Consider the following 13,029-nt stretch of genomic DNA (forward strand, 5'->3'; position numbering starts at 1 on the left):
CTCCCACCAGACAATAGCCAAGCTTCTGGCTCTGGCTCTCAACTAATTTTTTAGAAAAGATTTTATTTATTTATTTGAGAGCGAAAGAGAGAGAGAGAGTAGGTGAGTGCACGGGTGGGGCAGGGGGAGCAGCAAAAGGAAAGGGAGAAGCGGACTCCCCACTGAGCAGGGACCCTGATGCAGAACTAGATCCCAGGACGCTGGGATCATGACCTGAGCCAAAGGCAGATGCTTAGCCGACTGAGCCCCCCAGGTGCCCTTCTCAACTCATTTTGAATCCCCAGAAGGGGATTGCTGCAAGGCTGAGGTCTGGCTTCTGATGTCTTCCAGCACCTGGAAGGGTTGGGGGGGGGGGCTTTACCTTGCTGCGGTGCAGTTACCCGCAAGACTGGGTCCCCCCTGCCTGGCTACTTGACTTCCTCCTCCTCCTCTGGTAGAAGCCTCCTCCTTCATTTGCTCCCTCTCCAGACTTTACCTTCTGCAAACCTTTGCCTGCTGGCTTCTGTTCTAAGGCTAACACTGCAGAAAGGTGACAGGGAAAGGCACAGGTCCCTGTCCTCAAGAAGGTCCAGTCTGGGTGTGGAGGCAGGAATATGGCAGGTGATTGTCACACAGTGTGGCAACTGCCACCCCTGAAACAACCGCAACAACCTTACAGAGTCTCTGCCAGAAGCCCTGGCGTGGGGGGCTTTGGGGGGGGCGGCGGGGAGTTGGATCTCTGAGAGGTTAGTTCACATTTCTAAAGTCACACAGCCCCTATCACTCAGATCTGCCAGACACCAGCACCCATGCTCTTCACCATTATATTATGCAGCCTCCTATGGCTACTCATGCATTCATTCAACCAACATTTTTTGAGCATCTACTATGTGTTGGGCATCATGCTGGAGTCCGGTGCTACTACACAGAGCAAGGCAGCTACAGTCTTGCCCCTGAAGGAGTCTGCCTTCCGACTAAGGTGATTAGGAGCACAGAGGAGCTTTCCTTGGGTAATCACTCAGGGGGTTGGGAGCGTGGGGTGGTGGCATGTGGGTGTGAGGTCCAGCAAGTCCTCCAGGAGGTGGGAACAGCAAGTCAAAGGTCTGGAAATGTGTTTCTGGAATATTAGGAATTCCTTTTTCCTTTCCTCCCTCCTGCCCTCTTTTCCTCCTTCCTTTCCTTGAATTTTTAAAAAGATTTTATTTATTTATTCATGAGAGACACAGAGAGAGGCAGAGACACAGGCAGAGGGAGGAGCAGGCTCTACACAGGGAGCCTGACATGGGATTCCATCCTAGGTCTCCAGGATCATGCCCTGGGCTGAAGATGGCGCTAAACCGCTGAGCCACTGGAGCTGCCCCTTTCCTTGCATTTTTTAAAAAAGATTTTTAAATTTGTTTATTCATGAGAGACACAGAGAGAGAGGCAGAGACACAGGCAGAGGGAGAAGCAGGCTGCCTGCGGGGAGCCAGATGCAGGACTCGATCCCAGGACTCCAGGATCACGCCCTGGGCCAAAGGCAGATGCTCAACCACTGAGTCCCCCAGGCATCCCCCTTTGCATTTATAAACGAGTATTACATTCACATAGTTTGAGAATCTATGGGCAAAGACTGATAGGTAGTGAGTATCTCCCTCCTTCCCCACCCTTTCCTCTACCTGTGCACTTCCCACCCTCTTCCCTGCTCCCGCTCCATGCAACCATTTCCTTTTGTCCCCTGAGCACCTTTCCAGACTAGCTTCATGCAAATGCAGGCATATATGCATGTTTTCTGGTCTCCCCCTCTTTTATTTCAGAAAGAACATACTGTGCTTACTGTTCCAGAGAAAGATGAGAATTTTCTGCGGTGGAAGCGGAGGTTTGGAGACCTGGACAGCAGGGAATTTTGGGTTGAGATTGGGATGTACAGGGGAATGGAATGCCACCCCAAAGACCCACTAAGTCTGGGCATGTTCTGGGCCATTTTTCAAATTTTCCTCTGAGTTGTGACACTTTCTAGGAAACTACTAACCCAGCCAGAGTTGTCAGGATTTTATTAAAAACCGAACAACAGCCATAACCCACTCCTGTCCCCCACCAAAAAATTAGGAACATTGAAATTTGAGATGAAGGTAAGTGCCATAAATTTGTATCGCATTGGGAGCTAGTTGCTTTTCTTGTTTTCCCCTTAATTTATTTTCTGGAAAACATTCACTGACTCAGAGAGAACATCTCCCTTCCCTTTGTCAGCAGCCAGCCTCGGAACCAAATTGCCGGCTAAAAATAATGTATTTTTATTAAAAATCACTTTAAGCTGATGCATATTTCTAAGACAGATTCACATATGGATAACCATCCAGTATTGCTTGCTATAGATAAGTGATGAATTATTTTAATCAGAAATGGATTTAACAGCACTGCAAAAATAAATTTGGGAGATTTTTCACAATCTGGTTGTCTTTTCTGATTCTTCATATTTCTATTTAGTATTCAATGAAGACTAATAGTGACTACCGGACATTCCATCAAACTTCCCCCAAGCAGACTCATGACCCCCACCATAATCAAGATTGACATCCTCTGCCGCCATCCTGGGAAACGCTTCTGGTCCCTAGGTGCAGACCTAGAGGGGAAAATGTCTACAGACTTTCTTCCCAAACCCCAGCCAGCAGGGGCTGTACAGCAGAGCAGCACATGGCTGTAGTGAGTCAAAGAGCAGCCAGCACCCATGGGCTCGGTGCCCACTGTGCACCGGGCACCCTGTCTGGGTGATGCTATGGAAGGAGGCAGGAGGGGCTGGGTCTTGTCCCGGCCTCAACAGCCTCTCACCATTAACTGGTTATGCTGGGAACTGAGCCTCGTTTCATTTCATGTCCCAGGATGAAGCTTCTCTGTGGAAGCAGAGGGTAGGTCCCAGAGACTAGGGAGGTGGGTGAGGCTTGGTAGGGAGAGATAGGTAGGGGGCTATGAGGCCAGGCCCCCAGAAATCCCAGGAGTAGAGAAATGTTCTAGACAAGACTTTAGCCAGAGAGAGGGGAACATAAATCCACCTCGTTTGTTCTAAATATCGGCGAGCTCTTTTCATAATATTTACAAATCCACCTTGTTTGTCTTAAATCTTATAAACAAGATATTTACCAAGTTTCCTGGTCAGTTTTGTATAAAAGACCGACCATAAAAGCCCTCAGTTGCAAGCAGTTCAGGACTCTTCACTCTAGAGAGCTTTTGTTTTCTCTTTTCTCCCCTTCCCTTAAGAAACTTTCTCTCTTTTTATACGTATTCTATTTAAATTCAATTTGCCAACATATAGTATAACACCCAGTGCTCATCCCATCAAGTGCTCTCCTTAGTGCCCGTTTGTTGCCCAGTGACCCCATCCCCCCACCCACTTCCCCTTCCACAACCCTTTGTTCGTTTCTCAGAGTTAGGAGTCCCTCATGGTTTGTCTCCCTCTCTAATTTCCCCCACTCAGCTCCCCTCCTTTCCCTTATAATCCCTTTCACTATTTCTTATATTCCACATATGAGTGAAACTCTATGATGATTTTCCTTCTCCGACTGACTGACTTCACTCAGCATCATACCCTCCAGTTCCATCCACCTCGAAGCAAATGGTGGGTATTCATTGTTTCTAATGGCTGAGTAATATTCCACTGTATACATAGACCACATCTTCTTTATCCACTCATCTGTCGAATAACACCATGGCTCCTTCCACAGTTTGGCTATTGTGGACATTGCTGCTATGAACATTGGGGTGCAGGTGTTCCTGACATTTCACTACATCAGTATCTTTGGGGTAAGTCCCCAGCAGTGCAATTGCTGGATCATAGGGTGGCTCTATTTTTAACTTCTTGAGGAACGTCCACACTGTTTTCCAGAGTGGCTGCACCAGCTTGCACTTGACTTCACCGTATTGTCCAAAAGATTCATTCTTTGACTCCATGAGACAAGAACCCGGCAATCCTGCAACACTGGGGGACTGGGGAGAGCTGATCATCAAGAGACTTTATATCTGCCAGTTAGGGGTCTGCAAGCATAAGCAGCGGGAAGAGATTCGAGCTGACTTAAGGCAGAGGTCAGGGTACAGAGGCAGGCCATCACCAGGTGGCTGATACCACTTACGGTTCTAGTATCCAGTTAACTCCTCTCTAATCTTTGCTCATCTCTCTGACAAAAAAAGAGTATATCTCAGGCTCGAGGTTTTCATCTGGCAAATGATACCGAGCCACAATAATGTTACGTTTTTCATCAAATTTGTCTTTATGGCTACTTCCTGCTGGGGGCAGTAGTGATCTGAAGTGTCATTTAAAAATAGATCTATCTGAGATAATGAATGAGTCAAATTCAAGGAAATAACAGAGCAGGGAGGAAAAGAATGGTGAGGGCCATGAACGCGGTAGTCAGTTGAGTACATAGATCTTATTCACACTGGTTTTGGGGTGCAGAAGGGATTGAAAGTTTCGATGGAAAAACAGGTGGTAGGCATCTATTTTGTTCTCAGCACTTCAGGTAACTTTCATAAATTCTTTTAAAAAGATTTTATTTATTTATTCATGAGAAACAGAGAGAGAGGCAGAGACACAGGTAGAGGGAGAAGCAGGCTCCCCAGGATCACGCCCTGAGCCATCAACCACTAAGCCACCCAGGCATCCCTGACTTTCATAAATTAATTAATTGAACTCTAACTTCAACTTTTCCACAGATAAGGTCACTATGCCCCTTTATACTCTTTCAAGTCACTAATGAAAAGTTTGTCTGGGACCAAAGGCAGAGCCCCGTGACCCTCCACTCCAGACCTCTCAGCCTGACTCCAATTATTATCACCTTTGGCTCTGAGGGTGCAGCTTGCTATGGCTTCTCTCCATTCTGAGGGCTCATGAGAAGGAAGGGTCTTCTTTCCAAGGGTCTGGGTGCCTCTGGAATCCAGAGGACTCAACAGTCTCTCGCACACCTTTTCCTGGTAAACCAATATCATCAGCTTTTGTTCATCAAGACATCGCTCTGGGTTGATGGGGCTGACATTACCAGCTGGGATTAATATGTTTCTTCCCCTCCTTCCATTTATTTGGAGAATCTCATTAAGGCAGGTTTCCTTCAGGAAATTGATGCTTTAATATTCTGCGTTGTCAGCTGAGGGCTTGAATTTTATTTCTTGAATAACATTTAATTAAACGTGCAGGCTCCCTTTCCCTGACGCATCAGTGATCACAGCACTGAGCCCACCTCCACCGCTCTTTGGAAAATCAGCAGAAAGCCAAGTTGGAGGGCCAAAGTCCTGCTGAGCAATAAAGTTTATGGCCCATGCCTCTGTTGTAATTAGTGTCCGGGGTCCTGCTGACGCAGCCCTTGTCAGGTGCCTTGACCAAGGCTCAACAACCTTGCAGATGCTGGTCCCTGGACTATAACCTACATTTTGTCCAAGAGGTGCCATGGCAGGCACTCTCCCAGACCAAGACTTGATAAACCAGGAGCTGTGAGCCAAATTCACCTGCACGCTTGTTTTTGTAAATAAAGCTTTATCGGAACACAACCACGCCCATCATTTTATGTGTTGCCTATGGCTGTGTTTAGAACTCAACAGCAGAATCCAAGACCTGGGGGCCCATCAGTCAGGAAGGACCAGAGCATCCTCCGGCCAACCTGGGCTTGTCTTAGGCGGAGCACTTGCTCGCTGTCACGCATTCTATATTCTTTATCCCATTTCAACGGTTCTTTTAACAAATGTTTAATGAGCACCTACTATGAGTCAGGCATAGTTCTAGGTGCTGTGGATGCAGTGCTGGATAAGACGGGGGAAGCCCTAGCTTCATCTGCCAAAGGAGAAAGAAAGACAATCATCCAGTGCCCATATAAATGTTTAAGCAGGAGAGTTTTGGGGATCCCTGGGTGGCTCAGCGGTTCAGCACCTGCCTTTGGCCCAGGGCGTGATCCTGGAGTCCTGGGGTCGAGTCCCACGTTGGGCTCCCCACATGGAGCCTGCTTCTCCCTCTCTCTGCCTGTGTCTCTCTCTCTCTCTCTCTATGTATACCATGAATAAATAAATAAAATCTTTAAAAAATAGTTTTTTTTTAAGCAGGAGAGTTTCAGGTGGTAACATAGACCACAGGGAGAATAAGCCAGTGTGAGAAAGCATAATCGTGTGAGCAAGTGGGAGTGTTTGACAAGGTGGTCAGAGAGAGCTTCTTGGAAGACAGGACATTGAAGCTGACTCACAGATGTCGAGGGTGAGCCAATCAGAGGAAAACCTGCAGGGGGAGCATCCTAAGAAGGGGGCTCAGCTAATAGGAAGCACCGGGGAAAAGAGGGAACAGAAGGAGGGAGAGCAGGGACCCTGGTGGGAAGTGGGCCCTGGAGGTGGGCAGGGGCCGGTGGTGCAAGGCCATGTGGCCTGTGCTGTGGTATTTGGACCACCACCTCCTCCTCCTCCTCCTCCTCCTCCTCCTCCTCCTCCTCCTCCTCCTCCTCCTTCTTCTTCTTCTTCTTCTTCTTCTTCTTCTTCTTCTTCTTCTTTCTTCTTTTTAAGATTTTATTTATTTATTCATGAGAGAGAGAGGCAGAGACATAGGCAGAGGGAGAAGCAGGCTCCATGCAGGCAGCCTGATGTGGGACTCTATCCCAGGACTCCAGGATCATGCCCTGGGCTGAAGGCAGACATTCAACCACTGAGCCCCCCAGGCGTCCCTTATTTGAACCTTCTTAGGAGTATGTTGGCAAGCCTAGGAATACTGACGTAATGTACTTCTAAAAATTCACTTGACCTTCCACGGCATAATAATGAGATTGGTATTTTGAGGATAACACCCTTCCTGGGCTTTTTTTGTTGTTGCAGTTTTAAAAAGCTCTTTTTATTTTCCCTTGGATAAACATGCTCAGAGTTGTCAGAAATGTGGGAGCTTTTGCCCAGAGTCAGCCTGTCAGCAAGTCGCAGAGCTGGGGTTTGAGTCCTGCTGTGTGTGACACAAAGACTGGCGGCTCTGAGCTTCCCTGGTCTGGGGCCCAGGCCTGGTGGACTTCAGTTTCTTAAATCTGTAGAATGGGTGAATAACGGTTCTTACCTAAGGAGTGTGAGATATATAAGTTTTTAGGAATATTCATCTTACCCTTTCTCCCTGGTCCTGACTGTGGAAAAAGCAGGAGGAAGAAGGGGAAGAGGAGGAGGGGGAGGAAGAAAAGAGAAAGAGGAGGAGGGGGAAGCAGAGGAGGAAGAGAGGGGGAATGAGGGGAGGAAGAGGAGCTGTAGCCAGGGCCATAGCCCGTACTGCCCCCCTAGGTCCCCCAACGCTCTGTTGGCGTCGGTGGCGCAGGAGGCCTGAGCCTAGGCCTGTGTTGGAAGGAGCAAGCACTCCCAATCCGACTAGCAAGCGAGAGCAGGACGGTGCCAGGTGAGCTTCAGGAGGCCCTGGTATTTCTCAAATAAGATGGCCAAGGAGGTTCGTAAGCCCAGTTCTTAGTCTCCAGGATCCTGTGTCAGGTTCTTCCCACCGAGTTTCAATTTTGGGCCCATGAGAGCAGGAGAAAACCACCAGGGCTTGGGCTCCCTCGCAGAGCTTTTAGTTCAGAGGGGAGAAGAAACGGGCACGAACCACGTTCTCCCAGTGGGGACACATAATCAAGGCCTGTGGCAGCAAGAAGTTCTGGGAGTGGTGAAGGTGTCCAGTGGAGACCCGACTAGAGCAGGGGCGAGAGGCAGGTTCCCCCGAGGAAGCACTGCCGGGCCGGGCTCGAAGGATGGGTCGGGATCAAGCAGGTGCTGTTTGCTCTGCTGCCGGGGGCTTCCTGGTGGCGGGGACCTCCAGACAAGATCATTTGTGGTGGTAAGTTCCCAATGACCTAAGGAACCACCGGACGTTAAGATGGGAAGAGTATTTTGTACTGTATCTTACCTTTATTTCTTTCAGGTATAATGCTAGCTGCCACCCCGCCTGTGTGTGTGCACAGGCACGTGTGCTGGGGTGGGATCCACAGCAACGAGAGTAGTTTTGGGAAAATAATGCAGTTGGCCATTCGTGACATTTGTCCCCAGGGGCTAGTTCAGGAGTGATGGTGCGGGGAGGGGATACTTGGTCCCATTTTGTTGGGGCAGAGAGTGAGGGACCCATGGCGACTTCCAATTTCAGCCTTCTTTTTCCTTATTTGAATTGTCAGGGGACAGATTTTCCTTTAGTCTATTTATAGAGACATTTCTATATCCATTCATCAGTAAAGCAAGTGAGTGTAATGCAGAAACAAAGAGGAGCTGTCACCAAAAAGACCTTCAACCGCTGCATAATTCTCCTTCCTCGTCACAGGTCTGCAATCTTTTTTTCTTAAAAGCAAGGGAAGGTTTTGGTTTACTTTATTTCACTTCCAGTCAGAAGTTATTAACCCCATGCAAATCACAGGCATCCTCATAATGTGATCTTGAGAGAATCTCAGGCAATGTTTTGATGATTCTTCTGAGACCCTCTCAGGGGATTGGATGAAGGGGAAGCAGAGAACTGGAGAGCATTCTGGGTGGTAAGGACAGCACGCGCAAAGGACCTGGGGCAGGAGGAAGCACAACAGATTGACAGCACCGAAAGGAAGCCAGAGTGGTTGGAACTCAGGGAGCGAAGCTGAGGTGCAGCCTGAAGTGGCAGCTGGGCCATCTATGCCACCATTAATGTATTTGGGTTTTTTTTTTTAAGTATTTATTTATTTGATACAGAGAGAGAGAGTGCACAAGTTGAGGGGAGGGGCAGTGGAAGAGAGAGAAGTAGGATCCCTGCTGAGCAGGTGCTCAACATGAGGCTCTATCTTAGGACCCTGGGATCATGACTCAAGCCGAAGGCAGATGCTTAACCAACTGAGCCACCCAGGCGCCCCAGGTGTTTGGGTCTTCATCCTTGGGGCTGTCGAGCAGAAGGAGATCATCTCATTTTATGAAGCTCACTACAGCTTCCTGGGAGGGGGGAGTATGTTGATGGGGGGCCTGAGTGATTGGGCACAGTTGAAGAGACACAGCTCCCCCAAGCCACACTGACCCCCCCCCTGTGAAGGCACTTCCCCTTCTGTTAATGGAGAGTCCCTCTCTCCACTCCTCGCCTTCTCGGGGGTCCCTCACAGTCCCTCCAGTCTTCTTTCTGCACCTTTGGTTTCTCCTTTCTTTCTCTTCTGGGTCTCAGATCATTTCCTGTAAACATTAGCCAATCGCCCATGTGGCGGGGGAGAGGGAAGGGTGGCTGAGTGCATTGTGGCACCTCCATGCTGTGGCTTGCTACGTGGCCCTTACAAAGAGTAAGTAGCACATCCGGTGACCTGGAGGGATTTCCTCAAAGCTTGGTCAAGTGTCAATAGGCAGAAAGAGGTACATACAACATGATCCCATGTTTATTAAGAAAAACCCAGCAGTGTCCCCCCCAGAGCCATGTGAATGGATGCATGTACGTGCATACATGTGTGGGAACACAAATACACAAACACACTTGCATGAGTGACGGTCACAATGCCAAACAACCATTGGGTGTCCTGGGTGGGTGTCTAGGGTTGGGCACAAGGCCATTGAGGATTGAGGCAGCCGCTACTTAATGACTGGTATGGACATATTTCGATATTTCACACCCAGCTCTGTGGGTGGTGTTAGCCGAACACTGACCCTGTTGTGTGTGTGGATAGGATTTTCTGAGCAGGAAGAAACACAGGCGAAGAAACCTGGTGGTTTTTTTTTTTTAAATAAATTTATTTTTTATTGGTGTTCAATTTGCCAACATATAGAATAACACCCAGTGCTCATCCCATCAAGTGCCCCCCTAAGTGCCTGTCACCCAGTCACCCCCACCCCCCCACCCACCTCCCTTTCCACCACCCCTTATATGGGTTGTCTAATGTTGGGGGATGGTGTGAGGGAAGGAAAGAGAAACAGGCAGGTGATGGCAATTAGGCATTTATGTAACATGATGTAGAATGAATTTATGCAAAAATAAAGTAAATCGGGGACACCTGGGTGGCTCAGTGGTTGGGCGTCTGCCCTTGACCCAGGGCGTGATCCTGGAGTTCCGGGATCAAATCCCGCATTGGGCTCCTGCATGGAGCCTGTGTCTCCCTCTGCTTGTGTCTCTACCTCTCTCTGTGTATCTCTCATGAATAAATAAATAAAATCTTAAAAAAAAAAAAAGAAAGTAAATCGAAGGCTTTAAAGAGAAGCACCTGCCCCTCCTCCAGCTACACTCCCATGTTGCTTGGACCTGGAAAGAACGGCCATTCTCATTCTCCCTACATCTTCATCTCCTCCCCACTTGTCAGACAAAACCTCTGCCCCCACCTTCCATAGAAACTGCATTGGCCAAGGCCACGCAGGCCCTCGCTGCTACCAGTGGCTGAAGCCCATGGGTGCTTCCACGCTCCTGTCCCGTTGAGTGCAAGGGCAGTGTTTGACATAGCTGACCTCCCTCGCATCAGCCCAGCTCAGCTTCAGGCTCTGCCCAGATTTGCTGTGCAACCACCGACCGACCCCCTGCCTCACTGCTGCCCGGTTTCCTCGCAGGCGCTACGGCTGGGTTGGGTGGTGGGCTCTCCCCCAGCCTGCTGCGAGTTCCTTCCCGCTGCTCTGCTGGGTCTGTCCCACCGGTCACCAAGCACCGGTCTGCCCCGTGGTGCTGGTCATTGCCCTTCTCTCCCTGACCTGCATGTTTTCACTTGGCAGCAGCCCAGCTCGAACTTGCACTGGCAACTTCGTAGGTCACGCACAGGGTACGCCTCACAAACACCTGTGTCTTGAGTGCGGCCTCCCATCTGAGGTTACACAGATATTGCTACTTTCGACTCTTGCACAGTTAAACCCAGTCTCCTCCACCCCTACGACCTGGTCTCTCTCCTGTGTCACTCTTAGTGATGGCAGTCACCTCTCACAGGGAAGTAACAGGCTGTCATCACAGTTTTTCCTCTCTCTCAACGGGTCACTGGGCCGAGTTGAGATTTATCTTTTGCTTGGGTGTGGTACCAGCCTGCTCCTTGGTGTTCCTGCTGCTGGTGTCCCCTCCTTCCAATGCACTTTCCTTATTGCTGCCACAGGAAGCTTTTCTAAATGCAAATCTGAACACATCCCTCCTCTCCCTAAGACCTTTGCTGGCTCACCATTGCCCTTGTCTTGAAGACTTTTCTCATCAAGTCATGCCTACCTGTCCAATGTCTCCTGTTGCTCACATGTGAACATGACCCCCCCACCTTGTTGCATGAACCATTAGTCCTCAGAGTGTGGACCGCTCTTTCTTCCTGCCATGCCTCTGCTCACACTCTCTTCCATCTTGCTCACCCTTCCTCCACACTATCTGCCTCTCAAACAACTGCTCATTCTTCTAGACTTGGCTAGAGCATTTCTCCGTCTAGGAGGTCCTGCCTAAACCCGTCCCCGCCCCTTGTCTGTATGCCTCCACCGGCCTGTGCAGCTACTCCAACTGGCCAAGAGGGAATGTGGGGAAATCTTGCTTATTCCTAACATTCACCTGCTCTTCAGGACAGGGTGTCCCTGGGAGCATGTGAAGATGGGGCTCGAATCAGAGGGACACTCCTACAGGTCAGAGAACTGCAGCTGTGGGGACCCTTGTCCCAGGACAAATTCAATGACAACCCAGGAACCTAGAACGTGTTTCCACCACTATGCAAGGACACAGCTACACCACTGGTTTGCTGTTTGACTTTGGGCTAATGACTTAACTTCTCTGGCCCATATCTGCAGTGAGGGAGGTGCACAACTCATCTCTAAACCGGACTAATGGTGTCTATCCCATAGGGTGGAGTGAAGGTTGAACGGAATAATGCATGTAGATTATTCAGCACAATCTGGCATGAGGAAAGCGCCACATGCATGGTCTTCGAATATTCCATTAAATGGGTTACAAAAATGATCATTTGATTGTATCTCAAGAAACCAGAGATGCTGGTGTCACAATCCTAAATGGCAAGTTGCCTCTCCCACTGGGATTCGCTCAGTGGCATCTCCTCTGCCCCTAGTCTTCCTCTGGGTCTGCTGTTCTGGGCGCGGATCTCCTGCCAGTTGAATGCACTGAATGCAGCCCACAACAGAGCCCAGAGGAGGAGGGTGGGGGGCCAGGCGGTGTGTGGCTGGGCTGATGAGCATGTTCAGGTTGATCTATGAGGCTGTTCCCAGGAAGGATGGCTTCAATTCTGCCCTGGAAGTGTGGCCTGAGCCGTATTGCCGATCCATCTCCTAGGCTGTCAAACATTTCACGGGCGCCTGCCCGGGCCGGGAAACGCTTTATAAGCTGTGTCTCTGTCTTGTGGGCCTGCCGCCGGGTCGCTCTGGCATGTGGTACCCAAAGGGGGCCCAGCAGTGTGTCCATCTGAACCTGCAGGGGTGAGGGCAGGGAGCGGGGACAGAGGAACAAGCAGGAAGCGATGAAGTGAAGCTTGAATAAATGGGATGTCACAGGGAGAGCACTGAACCCCAGGGATTTAAAGTCCTGGAGTCCACTGTGTGACATAGGCCTCCCCCAGGAGCAAAATAAGGCTAGATTCGATCTGTGGTTCTTAAAGTTGGCGGGGGTCAAGCTTCAATTTGAGGACCTAACAAAGACTTGGGATGGGAGGCCCCATCCCAAGAAAAATGCAGGCAAACCCAAACTCCTTCCTGCTGCAGAAACTTGTCAACTGCCTGGTTGCCTGGGAGTTGGCCTGCTCTTGGCCTGGCTTGCTTTTCATGACAACTCACCTGTGACCTCACTACAGCTACCCTGACCTCCATATTTGCCCCCTGACACAGCATCCTGCTTTTTCCTGGAAAGCATTTATTGTCATTTATAATAATACATCCACTTGGCTGTTTGCTTGTTGTCTGTTTCTCTGCTAACCTGGGTAGCCAGCTTGGATGGGGACAGCAATAGATCTGGGTCTAGTGTGGTGTGGGGCCTGGTGTGGAGTAGGAATACAGAAAATGTTTGTTGGAAGTCTGGACGGATGGATAGATGGATGGGTGGTCAAACAGCTGGCCCTGAGTATGTGTCAGTGCAAAAATTTGAGAATAAACTCATGGCCTTGGAACAACACACAGGTGTCTGGTGGTCCTGACGCCTGGCTGCCCTGGCATTTTTGAGTC

Source organism: Vulpes vulpes, chromosome 3, assembly GCF_048418805.1.
Source record: "Vulpes vulpes isolate BD-2025 chromosome 3, VulVul3, whole genome shotgun sequence".
Lineage (NCBI taxonomy): Eukaryota > Metazoa > Chordata > Mammalia > Carnivora > Canidae > Vulpes > Vulpes vulpes.